Source organism: Panulirus ornatus, chromosome 21, assembly GCF_036320965.1.
Source record: "Panulirus ornatus isolate Po-2019 chromosome 21, ASM3632096v1, whole genome shotgun sequence".
Taxonomy (NCBI): domain Eukaryota; kingdom Metazoa; phylum Arthropoda; class Malacostraca; order Decapoda; family Palinuridae; genus Panulirus; species Panulirus ornatus.
Window position 1 is genome coordinate 27,483,699 of NC_092244.1, and position 13,627 is coordinate 27,497,325.

General features: G+C 42.5%; 1 protein-coding gene across 4 annotated transcripts in view; it reads left to right on the plus strand.

Moving 5' to 3' along the window:
* Positions 1–2,276: 2,276 nt before the first annotated feature.
* LOC139756427 (uncharacterized) overlaps positions 2,277–13,627 on the plus strand; it is a 414,929-nt gene continuing 403,578 nt past the window's right edge. For all 4 annotated transcript variants that reach the window (XM_071675860.1, XM_071675862.1, XM_071675861.1 and 1 more), the window contains exon 1: positions 2,277–2,360. The gene's annotated coding sequence lies outside the window, so the exon portion shown is untranslated. The remainder of the gene's footprint in view (positions 2,361–13,627) is intronic.

Here is a 13,627-nt window from a genome sequence, read left to right on the forward strand (position 1 = left end):
TTATTATTATTATTATTATTATTATTATAATTATTATTATTATTATCATTATTATTATAATTATTATTATTATTATTATTATTATTATTATTATTATTATTATTATTATTATTATTATTATTATTATTATTATTATTATTATTATTATTATTATTATCATTATTATTATTATTATTATTATTATTATTATTATTATTATTATTATCATTATTATTATTATTATTATTATTATTATTATCATTATTATTATTATTATTATTATTATTATTATCATTATTATTATAATTATTATTATTATTATTATTATTATTATTATTATCATTATTATTATTATTATTATTATTATTATCATTATTATTATAATTATTATTATTATTATTATTATTATTATTATTATTATCATTATTATTATAATTATTATTATTATTATTATTATTATTATCATTATTATTATTATCATTATTATTATAATTATTATTATTATTATTATTATTATTATTATTATCATTATTATCATTATTATTATTATTATTATTATCATTATTATTATTATTATTATTATTATCATTATTATTATTATTATCATTATAATCATGATAAGTGGATGTATCATTAAGTGCAGTCATTCAGCCTCACCTCGGGGGAGGAAGGCAGTGTAATTAGTGAAATAATACGAAATGTGAATTGCTTCATCAGAGGCTCTTTGATGTTCGGGGACGCTGATGGCTACCCTTCTCGTGGCCACTGAGGTCTGTTTGTGTCCAGATGCAAATGGGGGACAAATATTCTGAACGTTAATCTCATATTCAGCATTATTGCTTTTGTGGACCAGAGGCAGCTGAGCAACCCGTCCGTCTCCCGCCCAGTAGGAAGGGTACCCCACTCGACTGAGATTTCACACTGTTGTGGTCTCCCATACCCTGGAATCTAAACACCCCGTGTTGACACACCTCTCCGTTGTTCTTTTTTTCCCCCACGATAGGCAACATGGCACGGGCATGACGTACCCCAGTCATGGTGCTACTCTCGACTGGGAGAAAACCAGAGGATGAGAGAACGAACGGAGAAGTTAATCGGAGATCCTGAGGTGTTTTATATATATATAGTCTCTCTTATACCTGCTGGGTGGGAGTCGACGCCTTACGCTTTTGTTAAGGGAACGATCTCCTTGTTGCTGCTCAGTCTCTCTCTCTCTCTCTCTCTCTCTCTCTCTCTCTCTCTCTCTCTCTCTCTCTCTCTCGGCAGAGTGTCGTCGAAGGCACTACGTTTTTCCCTCAGGGTCAGATCTCCTGCATGGTGCACGACCTCCGGAGATACACACAGTTAAAAACAGGTCTGTATGAGATGAATTCTAAATGAGGCGTCGATTACTCTCATCTTTGATGTATCGTCTTAAGCCCACACATTGCAGAGTGAGGTGGGTATCTTAATATCATCGAGTCTTTTAATGGTAACCGGCATGACGCGGGTGAAAACGTGCCCCGTGGTGACAATTTCCGATAGATATAGAAAATGGGATGGAAAATATGTAGAAGAGATTAATCCAAGTTCCTTAGGCATTTGTGGACATGGCACTTGGAGATGGAAATGGTCAGAGGAAGAGGGAAAGGCAAGTGGAAGAAGATAATCCCACATCTTCGTGTTTCTATGATACAACGGTCAGTGATCGTGTGGCTGCTGTCTACATAGCAATTGTGAGAAGCAACTTTGCCAGTAACGTGCCTCGGGCCCAGGCCTTAGATAGGAGGGTCACAGATAGACATCTCACAAGAGAAGTGACGAGATCAACCCCTGTAGAACAGAGAGAGAGAGGACAGCAACATCACGGTGAATGGAAGGGGATGGTTGAAGACGTGATAACAGGGGAGTTGATGAGGTATTTGATTCCACTCTGGGTAAGACAGAAGTGGAGGAAAACTCCTTTAGAAATGTGAGCTGTGCTTCATACTGAGTAATTAAGGCTCCTCATAACATGAAACAACTTTTATATAGATTTTGTGGCTACTTTATGAGGGATGAAATAACTTAAGACTTTCGCAGTCAACACTTCAAGGTTTTTTGATGTAAGTTATGTGTCGTGTCTTTTTTTCTTTGCCTTATCTTTGATATACTCATTTTCTTATACTTTATACGTGTATCTATTCACTTATATAATCATAGACTTAATAACTGATATAGTCTTATCCACCAATTGATTTGTTCTCTTATCCTGTAGTGTTATTATGAAGTGATGTGAGGCGCCCCAACACTTAACCTTGCTCTCTGTTTCATCCCAGCTGCTGACGTGACAACTTGTGCGCGTGGGAAACGTGGACTTCCACCAGTGATTTCGGGCGGCAGCGGAACACTTTCTGAGGATGGTAAGAATCACTTGACATCCGTTGTTATTCTCCCACTGTCTTCCCATATTACGTTGCCTCAATCATCTCTGTCTCGTGTCTTGTGTCCTTTATGACATCTGATGTCAAATATGAGATGTCGCTCTTGTTTTTGAGTCTTCAGACAAAATGTTTAGATGTCATATCAGTATATCCTGCCGTCAGAGATTCATAATTCATCTTGTCTTGAACAGCATATAATGAACGGTGGAATATGCATGACGAGACTTAGTGTGTGTGTGTCATCTGTTGTGACCGTCCCTTGTAACACTGACCCGCAGTGATGCCAAGCGTTAGCCTCTTTCATTCATCCACGTCTCACGTCCTGTAAAGCTGTGTCGTGTTCAAGCTACTCTCTCTCTCTCTCTCTCTCTCTCTCTCTCTCTCTCTCTCTCTCTCTCTCTCTCTCTCTCTCTCTCTCTCTCGCCACCGTGTTTCCTTCTGAAGACACCCCCACCCTTCCATGACGTCTGGTGTGAGGGGGGGAGGCGAGGGGGGGAATCAATGCAAATGTGTCCCTCTTCTTTTGGCTGACTCAGGTAAACAGACAAGAGAACGTTTCATCTGCATGTAACTGAGTTACTTCGTATTGGCCAGCCTTTTGCAGATCCCTGCTTTAGGTTTAGCCGGGATGTCTCCAATCAACAGCGTGTTAAAAAATACCAAACCATAATTCCCTGTGTTGATTACAACCCCCTCCGGCTGGAGCTGGTCGAAAATGACCACAGTGTAAGCGTTCAGTGTGGGATTCTGGCCCTAATGTTGGTCTGATCACCCGCGTGATAGGCCATCAGGTCGACGGTGTTCTGTAAGAAGAGGAAGTCAGTTCCGTCGTTGGGGCAAATATGTCCACGTTTTCTTTGTAATATTTCATCAGTTGGAAGTTCTTTGATTTTACTGGATATGTGATGTGTAATATCCTCTTCGCCATCAAGCACATCACGTACTGGCACTATCCTCCACGAGACATATCAGCAAGTCCCGTTCTGGGAAACCGTATCCCATCCATGGGATTATTAATTCATGGAATACTCCCGGACGCTGAGGTGAGTGTGGGACGGTCACGACATTGTGTACGTAGGGCGAGGCCATATATGCCATACGATCTGGTCTACTACGTTCGCCAACCAGCTTTGCCCATCAGACGAGCGAGGTCGTCTCGGCTGAGGGGCAGAGATGGACCAAGTCAAGGAACCTCAGCTGCAAAATAATCGGTCTACTGACGGCGACGTTGACGAAGCGCTGAGGACATGGCACTCCCTTTACAGTGGCAGTGGACTCGTATTTCGTCACTGCCGGCGCTTGGCACTAGCTGCCCCCGCCGGAGACCGGATGGCCCGTATCTGCTACCTTTGTATCGGAAGAAACCTCTGTGAGAATGATGATACAATTGTCTGAGAAACGTTCGTAGTACGGTAGTGGTTACCACTGAAACTTACTGCTTATGAAACGTTATCACCTGATCCTCGGAGTACAGGAGCCCCTCCCACACTTCGTCAGATCATAACCTCGTCTCTCTCTCTCTCTCTCTCTCTCTCTCTCTCTCTCTCTCTCTCTCTCTCTCTCTCTCTCTCTCTCTCTCTCTCTCTCTCCCTCCCTCTCCCTCAGGGGCCGGGGGGGAGGGGGGGGTCAATAATGAACAGCACGGCTTCACAAGGAGGAGAGGACAGCGGAACATCATGTTGACGGAGGGGTGAGGAGGCAGCATCACAACCCACGCGTTTATCTCTCACCTTTTTGTCTCATCAGAGATGAGCGAAGGTGAGCTCAGACGAGATCAGCAGCAGACCAGCTGCCTGTCAGCATCTCCCTCTTGGCAGGGAGGGCAGCTGAACGTCTTCCTCTTGGCAGGGAGGGCAGCTGAACGTCCCCCTCTTGGCAGGGAGGACAGCTGAACGTCTTCCTCTTTGCAGGGAGGGCAGCTGAACGTCTTCCTCTTGGCAGGGAGGGCAGCTGAACGTCCCCCTCTTGGCAGGGAGGACAGCTGAACGTCTCCCTCTTGGCAGGGAGGGCAGCTGAACGTCTCCCTCTTGGCAGGGAGGGCAGCTGAACGTCCCCCTCTTGGCAGGGAGGGTAGCTGAACGTCCCCCTCTTGGCAGGGAAGGCAGCTGAACGTCTCCCACTTAGCAGGGAGGGCAGATGAACGTCTCCCTCTTGGCAGGTAGGCCAGCTGAACGTCTCCCTCTTGGCAGGGAGGGTAGCTGAACGTCTCCCTCTTGGCAGGGAGGGTAGCTGAACGTCTCCCTCTTGGCAGGGAGGGCAGATGAACGTCTCCCTCTTGGCAGGGAGGGTAGCTGAACGTCTCCCTCTTGGCAGGGAGGGCAGCTGAACGTTTCCCTCATGGCAAGTAGGCCAGCTGAACGTCTCCCTCTTGGCAGGGAGGGTAGCTGAACGTCTCGCTCTTGGCAGGAAGGGTAGCTGAACGTCCCCCTCTTGGCAGGGAAGGCAGCTGAACGTCTCCCTCTTGGCAGGGAGGACAGCTGAACGTCTCCCTCTTGGCAGGGAGGACAGCTGAACGTCTCCCTCTTGGCAGGGAGGACAGCTGAACGTCTCCCTCTTGGCAGGGAGGACAGCTGAATGGGGCTTGCCTCGCAGACAACAGCGTCACAGACTCAAGCACCACACACTCTCCCTGGCGCCACAGGGTTGAACTTAGGAAATAAACAAAGACGTTCGACCTATATATATCCTGAGATAACGACTGGCAGTCAATGTAGTCATTACACATAAATCGACCTGTGCAGCGCGTGATAACAACAGGTGTTGCTGATGTCTCAGTCGATGCAGATAACAGAAGACCCCACGATGAACTTACGATTGCCAAAGGTAGCTGAACGTCTGCGTATGATTACTTCATGAAAGATATAAACAAATGATTGTGGATGTATGGCTCAGCTCTACAAGATAACAGGGATCATATGTAGATAATTCAGTCCATACGACGTATGGTTCAGCTCTTCAAGATAACAGGGATCATATGTAGATAATTCAGTCCATACGACGTATGGTTCAGCTCTTCAAGATAACAGGGATCATATGTAGATAATTCAGTACATACGACGTATGGTTCAGCTCTTCAAGATAACAGAAAACATATGTAAATAATTCAGTCCATATGGTTCATATTGAGCTAGTGTTGGTCATTTTGTCAGTGTAGATGACTCTGGTCTCATGTTAAAGCTTCAGTATTTGCATACATAACTCGCGCTGATAATTAATTGATAGTCGGTAGATATTACAGTGATGAGTAACCGCTGACAGTGTAGTCAGTACGAATAACAACCAGGTATTCTTAATATTCAAGAAGCTTATCCTAGTGACAATATGCAGATGGCTAATAAGCAACGATATTTTGTATATCCCATTAAATGAAAATTAAGACTTCTACAGTGTAGAAAAATCGCTGAAAATGCTTTTAGATAGGAAATCATTTGTCTCTGTTAAGACTACGATTTTATTAAACATTGCTGTGGTATTATGAATAGTCGCACATCATATCAAGCTTATATCTGTACTCAGCTTAATCCTGTATGAACTGCGTTACCACATACGGAGGGGAGCACTCGTGAGGGGGCACTGATGGTTCCTGACGGAGACAAGCAGCCATACATGTACGACTGGAAGGTACTGGGCTCCGTAGTGCCTCACAGAACTGCAGCTTCGAGTGAACTGGTGTGTGAGGTGACGCCAGAAACTCACTGGGCTCCACAGGTGGACATGATCCTAACTTCATCTCAACAGTCCAGTGGGATGCCTCTGGGAATAACTCTTCCAGACTCGCTTCTTCGTGGAAGGAACTCTAATCTGTGAGTTTCCGATCTCGTCCTTCATATTCCTTGGAAAGGAAGACGTCAGCCATGATATCCCAAGCCCCGGCCATACTAGATCGGTAGACTCCACCTACAGTGTGAAAGGATCCTCTTTACGGGAAATTTCTGACATCTTGTCATCTTCCCTTGATGCTCGTTTGAACCCTGTCCAAACCCTTCGCGTTGTCGCCTCTATATTCTCCGCGGTATAGAAGCGGTCGACCAGCATGGCCAATATTCTTGAGTTGATGGGGTTGAGTTTGACGGCCAACAGAGGCACAATGAATTGATGCAGTCGTCTCAGGGAGACGTGTCTGTTAGATACCCAGTTGAGATAGAGCCCCCGCCAGCTCCTCAGATCTGGTGGGAGGCGGCAAGCACCCAGACGATGTAAGATCATATGCCAGGCACAGGGTGAAGCATCCAGTGTGGGGCAACACATGTGCTCCCACCTTGGCAGATGCGTATTTGCAGAGGAGCTCAGAGAATCAAGGTGGTATTACAGATCACAAGGAACAGTGGAATAGAACAAAATAGAAAACTGTGAAACCACAGTATGGTTTTGTTCCAACTGAATCGGAAGATGTTGGGGCAAGCTTAGGAGAGGAGTGAAGTCCAGTTTCTTACCGAACGCGGCACACACCAGCCAGTGACGAGAAGGAAGCCAGCTTTCTTTTTCAGCGCCTCAGCATAACTATCAAACATAGGTCTGCAAACTCCGTTATCGTTTTGTGTCCCTTTGTCCAAGGAACAGGGAGGAACTTATATACGTGCAATTAAGACTCATATTTTTCTAAAGATATGATTTAACTTAAGGATGGTAAGGGAAGTAACTGTTTGAGTCTCCGAATAGGTTCTCATTTTTCATTGGCTGATTCTCATGTTCTTCCTAAGTGTATGGGAAACTTTGATATAACAAGACGTGTTATCCCACACAGGTATAAACGAGTACGACAGCATCTATTTGCCCTCTTCCTCTGATCCTTTGGCACTGTATCATCCTCCAGGGAGAGGCGGAACAATATTTAGAATTGCCAGGTTAAGCGTAACTCCAGACTCGCTCAACGGATATGGAAGGAGTCCATCACGATCATGAGCCTTATGTGGGTCAAGGGCCACTATCTAAGATATATATATATATATATATATATATATATATATATATATATATATATATATATATATATATATATATATATATATATATTATTATTATTATTATTATTATACTTTGTCGCTGTCTCCCGCGTTTGCGAGGTAGCGCAAGGAAACAGACGAAAGAAATGGCCCAACCCCCCCCCCCCCCCCCCATACACATGTATATACATACGTCCACACACGCAAATATACATACCTACACAGCTTTCCATGGTTTACCCCAGACGCTTCACATGCCTTGATTCAATCCACTGACAGCACGTCAACCCCGGTATACCACATCGCTCCAATTCACTCTATTCCTTGCCCTCCTTTCACCCTCCTGCATGTTCAGGCCCCGATCACACAAAATCTTTTTCACTCCATCTTTCCACCTCCAATTTGGTCTCCCTCTTCTCCTTGTTCCCTCCACCTCCGACACATATATCCTCTTGGTCAATCTTTCCTCACTCATCCTCTCCATGTGCCCAAACCACTTCAAAACACCCTCTTCTGCTCTCTCAACCACGCTCTTTTTATTTCCACACATCTCTCTTACCCTTACGTTACTCACTCGATCAAACCACCTCACACCACACATTGTCCTCAAACATCTCATTTCCAGCACATCCATCCTCCTGCGCACAACTCTATCCATAGCCCACGCCTCGCAACCATACAACATTGTTGGAACCACTATTCCTTCAAACATACCCATTTTTGCTTTCCGAGATAATGTTCTCGACTTCCACACATTCTTCAAGGCCCCCAGGATTTTCGCCCCCTCCCCCACCCTATGATCCACTTCCGCTTCCATGGTTCCATCCGCTGCCAGATCCACTCCCAGATATCTAAAACACTTCACTTCCTCCAGTTTTTCTCCATTCAAACTCACCTCCCAATTGACTTGACCCTCAACCCTACTGTACCTAATAACCTTGCTCTTATTCACATTTACTCTTAACTTTCTTCTTCCACACACTTTTCCAAACTCAGTCACCAGCTTCTGCAGTTTCTCACATGAATCAGCCACCAGCGCTGTATCATCAGCGAACAACAACTGACTCACTTCCCAAGCTCTCTCATCCCCAACAGACTTCATACTTGCCCCTCTTTCCAAAACTCTTGCATTTACCTCCCTAACAACCCCATCCATAAACAAATTAAACAACCATGGAGACATCACACACCCCTGCCGCAAACCTACATTCACTGAGAACCAATCACTTTCCTCTCTTCCTACACGTACACATGCCTTACATCCTCGATAAAAACTTTTCACTGCTTCTAACAACTTTCCTCCCACACCATATATTCTTAATACCTTCCACAGAGCATCTCTATCAACTCTATCATATGCCTTTTCCAGATCCATAAATGCTACATACAAATCCATTTGCTTTTCTAAGTATTTCTCACATACATATATATATATATATATATATATATATATATATATATATATATATATATATATATATATATATATATATATATATATTCCTTTACGACCACGAAGAAATGAAACACGATAAGTTCCCAAGTGCATTTTCGTGTGATAATCACATCACATGAGGAGATACAAGAAAGAAATATAAGTCACTTGATATACAACGAAGAGACGTAGCTAGGACACCATTTGGTAAACAAGTGACTGCCCTAATTGAGGTCAGGTGCGTCCAAGTATGGCAACATGCGTATTATAATATTTTTATGTGGACGGGAAGGCTAATTGTTTACAAATCTTATCAACGATAAAGCTATCCAATTTATATAGACCTTCACTAATTCTAAGGTTACAATTTTTGTGTATTCATTAATAGCAGATGAAGATTCAGTGGTATTTCTCGTGGTACTGGAGTTAGAGTTAATAACTGAGATGGCATTACTCCAGTCAATACAATGATCATGGTTTTTAACATGATTGAATAAGGGATTTGATTCTTGTCCTGTTCTTGTGCTATATTTATGTTGCTTAAGTCTAGCAGAAAGATTGAATAGAAGGTAAAGTATCCTAGATCTTTCATTGATAAATCCTTTAAGTTGGCAAAGAAATCCTTTTATAGTGTTAAACCCAAATCTCCCTTTGACACCAAGAACCTTTTAGGTGTCCCTTTTAGTAGTACTTTCACCTTACTTCCCATGTTACTTAAATCCTTTGATGTAAATGTTGCCTTCAGCAACAACAATACTATAAAGAATATCTTAATCAGGAACACGACAGAAAGTTCTGGAGGATGTGTCTATAGAGTACCATGTAAAAATTGTGATATGTTGGGCAGACTGGTAAGGATCTTTCTATTTGACTTTAGACTTAAATATAGTATGAGAACAGGACAAAAATCAAATGCCTTGTTTAATCATGTTTAAAATCATGATTATTGTATGGACTGGAATAATGCCATATCAGTTATTGGATCTAACTCCTGTACCTCGGGAAATATCATTGAATCTTCCGTTATTATATACACAAAGAATCATAACATTGGTATTAGTGAAGGTCTATACAAATAGGATAGCTTTATTGTTGATAGAATTTGTAGACAGTTCGTTTTCCTGTCCACACGACAAACTTATAATACGCATGTTGCCACACTTGAACGCATCTGACCTCCATTTCGGGAGTCACTTGTTTACCAAATGGTGTCATGGCTACGTCTCTTTGTTGTATATCAACTGTTTGTTATATTTCTTTCTTGTATCTCCCCTATTGATGTTATTATTGCACGAAAGTGTACTCGGGAACTTATCGTGTTTCATTTCCTTGTAGCCATAAAGGATTATACTTCATCACGCACTCAAGGTTATTAGGTTCAGTAGGGTTGAGGGACAAGTTAATTGGGAGGTGAGTCTAAATGGAAAAAAAAACTGGAGAAAGTGAAGTATTTAGATATCTGGAATTGGATTTAGCTTAGGATGGAACGATGGAAGCGGAAGTGAATCACAGGGTGGGGGAGGGGATTAATGTTCTGGGAGCGTTGAAGAATGTGTGGAAGGCGAGAAAGTTATCTTGGAGAGCAAAAATGGGTATGTTTGAAGGAATAGTGGTTCCAATAGTGTTATATGATTGCGAGGTATGGGCTATAGATAGGGTTGTGCGGGTTGTGTTGAAATAGTTTGGACACATGTAGAGAATGAGTGAGGAAAGACTGACAAAGAGGATATATGTGTCAGAGGTGGGGGGGAACAAGAAGCGGGAGACCAAATTAGAGGTGGAGGTATGAAGTGAAAAAGATTTTGAGCGATCGGGGCCTGAACATACAGGAGGGTGAAAGGCGGGCAAGGAATAGAGTGAATTAGAACAATGTGGTATACTGGGGTCGACGTGCCGTCAATGGATTGAACCAGGGCATGTGAAGCATCTGGGGTAAACCATGGAAAGGTCTGTGGGGCCTGGATGTGGGAAGGGAGCTGTGGTTTTGGTGCATTATACATGACAGCTAGAGACTGAGTGTGAACGAAAGTGGCCATTTTTGTCTCTTCCTGGGGCTACTTCGCTGGGGGGAATGCTATTTCATGTGTGGCAGGGAGGCGACGAGAATAGATGAAGGCAGCAAGTATGAATATGTACATGTGTATATATGTATATATCTGTGTATGTATATGCATGTATACGTTGAAATTCATACGTATATATATATGCGTGTGTGGGCGTTTATGTATATACATGTGTATGTGGGTGGGTAGGGCCATTCCTCGTCTGTTTCCTTGCACTACCTCGCTAACGCGGGAGACGGCGATTTAGTATGATATATATATATATATATATATATATATATATATATATATATATATATATATATATATATATATATATATATATATATCTTTCTTTCTTTCTTTTAAACTATTCGCCATTTCCCGTGTTAGCGAGGTAGCGTTAAGAACAGAGGACTGGGCCTTTTTTGGAATATCCTCACCTGGCCCCCTCTGTTCCTTCTTTTGGAGAAAAAAAAAAAAAAGAGAGGGGAGGATTTCCAGCCCCCGCTCCCTCCCCTTTTAGTCGCCTTCTACGACACGCAGGGAATACGTGGGAAGTATTCTTAATCCCCTATCCCCAGGGATATTCCTGTACAGGTATGTCACGACTATAGCCGCAACACAAAATTATCAACGGCATTCCCATGCACGCTGCTGCTGCTGCTGCTGCCTAAATAAACTCCAACTCCCTCCCTTTTCCTCCTCCCACTAATCCTGCTGCTGCTAAAGTTGTTGCTGCTGCTGCTGATGATGCACGAAGCAAACATGCAGAGACAAGTCAGACGTACAACCGGGAACAACAAGACGTCGTAGGTGAAGTATTAAGAAGAAGAGAAGCCAGGCAGTCAGACAGTCAGTCAGTCAGTCAGTCAGTCAGACAGACAATGATACATCGAAAAAAGCTGCCTTTTCATGCTGCCACACAGTCACCTGTTATATATATATATATGTATATATATATATATATATATATATATATATATATATATATATATATATACTTAGAAAAGCAAATGGATTTGTATGTAGCATTTATGGATCTGGAGAAGGCATATGATAGAGTTGATAGAGATGCTCTGTGGAAGGTATTAAGAATATATGGTGTGGGAGGAAAGTTGTTAGAAGCAGTGAAAAGTTTTTATCGAGGATGTAAGGCATGTGTACGTGTAGGAAGAGAGGAAAGTGATTGGTTCTCAGTGAATGTAGGTTTGCGGCAGGGGTGTGTGATGTCTCCATGGTTGTTTAATTTGTTTATGGATGGGGTTGTTAGGGAGGCAAATGCAAGAGTTTTGGAAAGAGGGGCAAGTATGAAGTCTGTTGGGGATGAGAGAGCTTGGGAAGTGAGTCAGTTGTTGTTCGCTGATGATACAGCGCTGGTGGCTGATTCATGTGAGAAACTGCAGAAGCTGGTGACTGAGTTTGGTAAAGTGTGTGGAAGAAGAAAGTTAAGAGTAAATGTGAATAAGAGCAAGGTTATTAGGTACAGTAGGGTTGAGGGTCAAGTAAATTGGGAGGTGAGTTTGAATGGAGAAAAACTGGAGGAAGTGAAGTGTTTTAGATATCTGGGAGTGGATCTGGCAGCGGATGGAACCATGGAAGCGGAAGTGGATCATAGGGTGGGGGAGGGGGCGAAAATTCTGGGGGCCTTGAAGAATGTGTGGAAGTCGAGAACATTATCTCGGAAGGCAAAAATGGGTATGTTTGAAGGAATAGTGGTTCCAACAATGTTGTATGGTTGCGAGGCGTGGGCTGTGGATAGAGTTGTGCGCAGGAGGATGGATGTGCTGGAAATGAGATGTTTGAGGACAATGTGTGGTGTGAGGTGGTTTGATCGAGTGAGTAACGTAAGGGTAAGAGAGATGTGTGGAAATAAAAAGAGCGTGGTTGAGAAAGCAGAAGAGGGTGTTTTGAAGTGGTTTGGGCACATGGAGAGAATGAGTGAGGAAAGATTGACCAAGAGGATATATGTGTCGGAGGTGGAGGGAACGAGGAGAAGAGGGAGACCAAATTGGAGGTGGAAAGATGGAGTGAAAAAGATTTTGTGTGATCGGGGCCTGAACATGCAGGAGGGTGAAAGGAGGGCAAGGAATAGAGTGAATTGGAGCGATGTGGTATACCGGGGTTGACGTGCTGTCAGTGGATTGAATCAAGGCATGTGAAGCGTCTGGGGTAAACCATGGAAAGCTGTGTAGGTATGTATATTTGCGTGTGTGGACGTATGTATATACATGTGTATGGGGGTGGGTTGGGCCATTTCTTTCGTCTGTTTCATTGCGCTACCTCGCAAACGCGGGAGACAGCGACAAAGTATAAAAAAAAGAAAAAAAAATATATATATATATGTATATATATATATATATATATATATATATATATATATATATATATATATATATATATATATATACATATTCCTCAACATGTGTAAAACAAAGTAAGCAGTGATAATGAATCAAATATTTTTCTATGTCGAGAGTAATAACTACACAGAGCGGCTACCATGATCATTAAGAACCATGACTCACTGTAAACCTTACCAGCCTTACTAAGACAACAGAGATCCATGTAATTCATCCGTAGAGTTATTGTATTTTCTGGTTGTACGTCTCTTGCAATTCCATGTCCTGAATTGCCCAGCCAACTCCTATGTTTTCAAGGGTATCTGGTTTCTGTGTTATGAGCACTTCCTCTTGTTTGATCTACAAGAGCAGAGAGAGAGAGAGGCCCCCTTCTGATGTCTTTCATTCACTGCGCCTTCCTTCCTCTGGTTGCATCCCTTCTCGATCCCTTCAAGCGATTTGATTTGATTGTCGTGCCCTTTCG